At 35.8% G+C, this 4338-nt stretch overlaps 1 long non-coding RNA gene across 1 annotated transcript; it reads right to left on the bottom strand.

The window, feature by feature from the left end:
* Positions 1-618: 618 nt before the first annotated feature.
* LOC128249923 (uncharacterized) lies at positions 619-4134 on the bottom strand. Its single transcript, XR_008266072.2, has 2 exons — positions 3842-4134; positions 619-1063 (listed from the first exon to the last, which is right to left on the bottom strand). It is a non-coding gene; the product is annotated as an uncharacterized LOC128249923 (long non-coding RNA).
* Positions 4135-4338: the final 204 nt, after the last annotated feature.

Genomic DNA, 4338 nt, shown 5'->3' with positions numbered 1-4338 from the left:
GCCATTTGAGCATTCAAGGCTCCAATCTCCTGAAAGACTCCGTTTCGTTATGATCATCAATAAACCTCGGGGTCAATAATAGAAAGTTGTCGAAACTGGCAGATCTTTTTTTACATGGTCTGCTTTATGTTGGTACTTTAAAATTCGCGAATCCTGATTACCTCTGCGTCAAAGTTCCATACACACACAAAAAAAAATAAAAAAAATTAAACCCTATGATATTTCACTGTAATTTCTACTTCAATTACTTTAAAGAAATCTCAAATCTTCATACATAATTTGCAATGGATGCCAACACATTCGCATTACTGCAATAGTAATTTTCCGATAGAACATATGGCCATCGCCTCGTACGCCGGCGAGTAAGTAGGTAGAGGTATCCGCCATTACATGTACAATCGAAATCTGACATGAACGTTACAAGGTACACTTTCTATAATAGAGAGCAAAACAACATATATTTACGTCTCCTTCTTCTAGCAATTTAACTGAAATCTAAATTAAGCTTAGCCGACTAATACCAGCAATTACAGATATTCTTTTTCACTACTTTTCGACTAATCTCTGACTAATTTTAGCCATTTAATGGTTTGACTCGATTTCAAAACTAACACGGTATCTGTGTCATTGAAACTAGCTTTATTTTCTAGACTAGCTGAATAGTGAATAGCCCATCGTTGCCGGGCAGTTTTTACAATAGAATGTGTTGAATAAATGTTTGTTTATTCCATGTCAGACCATGCCTTCTCCGACAGATAGGCCTCTTGATCAGGACAAATTTGTGCAATTCTTCCCCAAATAACTTAGTTGAGAATTTTTTTCCTTTTAAAATTATTTACATGTCTGTTCGACCGCTTCTCCTGACTTTATTTATTAAAACTTATTGAAACTTCAGCAATGCTTTGCTTTCATTTGTTTAATAAAAATTCCTCCTCGTAATTAATTTGCTTTCATTTTGCGATAGACAACTATCATGCAGAAAATGCCAGCTTCCAAATCCTGTTTTCTGATTAGGTAAAATTGATTAAACTTTAAACCTCTGTAACAGTTTTCTATAATTTTTCTGGAATAAATAAATAACAAAATCAAATTTAACATGGAAAATTATTTCAATGTACCAAATTTGAAAATTTTTACATAATTTGAAAATTTCACAATATGTTACAACAATAGAGAAGACACTACAGAAATAAAGAGACATACAGCTAAAGGACATGACACCCCGCTACAAGAAAACGCTTGTAGAGTTGAAACTTTGATGGCTGACATGACGTTATTAAACCTATAAGAACGTTACAGGTTGAATTATAAAATATCAAACAATTTGATTCAATTAATAAGAATGATAATTTAGAAGTAAGAGTAGAAATGTTGGCAGAAATACTTTGAAGTATTTAATTATATTTTTTTATGTCATAATTTCAAATACTGCAAAAGATAAATTCTTCTTTCATTCCCGCCGGATTTATTAAAATAAATACGAATATAACACAGTAGTCGGAGTCACTCCAATAAGCTATATGCTTTATATAATACCAAGTTAAAAGAAAGTAAATGCAGTTCATTTAGTATTTCATATAACGACAAAAGAGACTGGTCATTTTAAGTTAACATTTTGACGCTTGCTTTTCTTATTGCCACAGAATGGTTCTTCACTGATAGAAAAGGTGGACTGTCCGTACCATGCCTTGCAGTATTAAGTTGCAACTCTTTACGTTCTGAGTTTGACTTTGCTTTATCTCCCTACTAGGTTCGATAAAATAAATGGAAGTCAAATAAATTTCTGGGATAGATTAAACCGAATATATTACCCCCAAAAATCTCTGTACAAGTGCTTATCGTAAAATTCATTATTGCTGCTGAAGGACGATGGATTTGCAGAACCGATAGACTAAATGCCAAAATATCTTTCAGAATTTAGTCCGGTTTCTTTACTCTCCATGCTCAAAACCTGATGTGCTTATCGTTGCTATTCATTGTTCTGAGAGTCAGTAGTATAGTCTCAGGAATGAAGTAGAGTTAACTTAATCGACTGAATTTATCGTCCCAAAATATGTGGTTTGTACCTATTTTAGAGGGTTTTGTCGTTCTTAATTACTTCTAACTGTTGACAAACGGGCAGTCTAGAAAAAAGCAGAGTTACATCTATTGATATAGAGCTACTGTCAGTTGGGAATTATCTGGCTATGGACAGTTTTAAACTCGAAGACAGTTAAGAGTCATTGTTCATCATTTCAGAATAATGCACAATATTTTACTATTTCCCCGACGAATGAAGTACTATTAAATGCTTTGATGAATATTTCAGAATGTTTAATATTCTAGACCCACTGTTGTATGATAAAATCAATAACACTGAGTCGAAATTTAGTCTCTTAGGGAAACAGTACACATGACACGACTACGGTAGTACTACTTGCAGTTAATAATGCGATTCATATTAACACGTGAAATCTCTTGAATAATTGTGATGTATAACGAAAGTAACAACTTTTGAAATATATGTTAAACAGTAGAATATACAAAACGAGAAGGTGTTTTGTGATGTTGAGCTCTTACATGGAAGATCAGAACATCCAGTGGTGTTTAAACACAGCAGTAACCCATTGTCTTACGACGCAAATCTATGTACCTAGCCCTAAAGAACATTGGCATCTCTAATTCCCTATCTGGAAGAATTATCATGAATCATTCATTTCTTCTAGCGAAATAAATCTACCTTCTTGCTAGTCTATTTGGGGAAAAGACAGATCACTCTATCGCTTTCGCTACTCCTTCTAGCACTGTTTCGTCCACATCTCTTTTCTCTTCACCCATCCCACTGTTTCCCCATCATGCGCTTCTTTGTCCTTCCCACTCTATTTTATTTCTTGCAATCGTTCGGTCTTCTCTTCATTTGGTTTGTCACGTTGCTCTAAACAAACAGAGGCCACATAAAGTAGTAAGGACTCTTTCGTTTCGTGGATTACAAGTGTGCTAGTTTCACAATACACTATTTCCCGCATTATAAGGCAAATCAACCTTCTCTCAATAAATAAATGTATATTCATTCAAAACCAGTGCTTTTCCGACTGACTATTGGAACCACCTATCTGCTCACATTCTGTTAAAATAAGTTGGATCTGCTCAGACGAAACCAAACGGTGGCCATCACCGTGTGACAGCAACATTTCTACTGTCCTAAATTATTAGGCAGGTACCCGATTTAAGTGTGATTATGGGTTAGAAAAGTGATCTCTCTTTGAATGAGAAGTCTACGGTCGTGTCAGAGCTTGGAAAAGGAAAAACAACCATAGTATTTTTGATATTTCTAAATGCTGAGAAGAGATCACCAAACAGTGAAGATATTTGCGCAGTCTCCTATTTCTGTCCCGTCGAAGGCAGATAAGGGTAAATTGATGGTTGCTTCGACTAGTACTTTGTCACGTGTGAAAAGGGAAGTTGTGCGGAACCCATGTCCTACGAGTAGAGTAACATGGCAGGGAAGACATATCGAAAACTACCAGGTGTCGCCTCTTGAAGCAGGTAGCCAGGAATGTTAAATCTGTTACAAAGCCCCTTCTGAAGGTTGTTCATAAGCAGAAGGGATTGAAATGGACAGAGGAATATATGAAGATAGGTTTTTCAAGAGTTCTATTCACTGACAAAGCCGTGCTACTCTTGATGGACCAGATGTTTGGTGTAAAGTTTGGGTGTCAATCAGCTTGAACCGTCCTCATCATTTGAGACGTCAACAAGGAGGAGGTGGGGGTCATGTTTTGGGCTGACATCGTCGGTGGTATGATGGTCGGCCATGGAAAGTCCCAGATGGCATTATGATGACATCGAAAACATATATTACCTTCTTCAAGGAAAATTTCCAACTGTGGTTCAAAAAGCAAAACTTTCATTCAAGAGAAAGTTGGTCTTCATGCAAGATAATGCCTCATCTCATGCAGCGAAGAATTCTAAGGAAACCTGCAGCAAATAGGCTTCTCTGGAGGTCGTTTTATGCAGTGGGAACCTTGTTCCCCTGACTTAAACCCAATCGAGATCCTGTGGAGTGTCCTGAAGAGGCGCATTTACCAAGCATGACAGGAGAAGATATCATTATCTTGACAAATTCAATAGATCAGCGCATAAGGAAGGTTATTGCATGTGGAGGATCATACGTCAAACATTAGGAGTTGTATGACATCATAATCCCATGATTATTTTCATACGAACTTATTATTATGTTTACCATTAAGTCCTTTATGAATAATTTTTTGTTAAACCTTTACTATTGAATTAAATAAACGTTTGTTCTGACACAATTATTATTTTTATTATACTTGCCTAATAATCTGTGACGGTGAA

Source organism: Octopus bimaculoides, chromosome 1 (assembly GCF_046866305.1).
Source record: "Octopus bimaculoides isolate indiv1 chromosome 1, ASM4686630v1, whole genome shotgun sequence".
NCBI lineage: Eukaryota > Metazoa > Mollusca > Cephalopoda > Octopoda > Octopodidae > Octopus > Octopus bimaculoides.
Note: the sequence above shows the minus strand (reverse complement) of the source record. Positions and strands in the feature narration are given on the sequence as shown.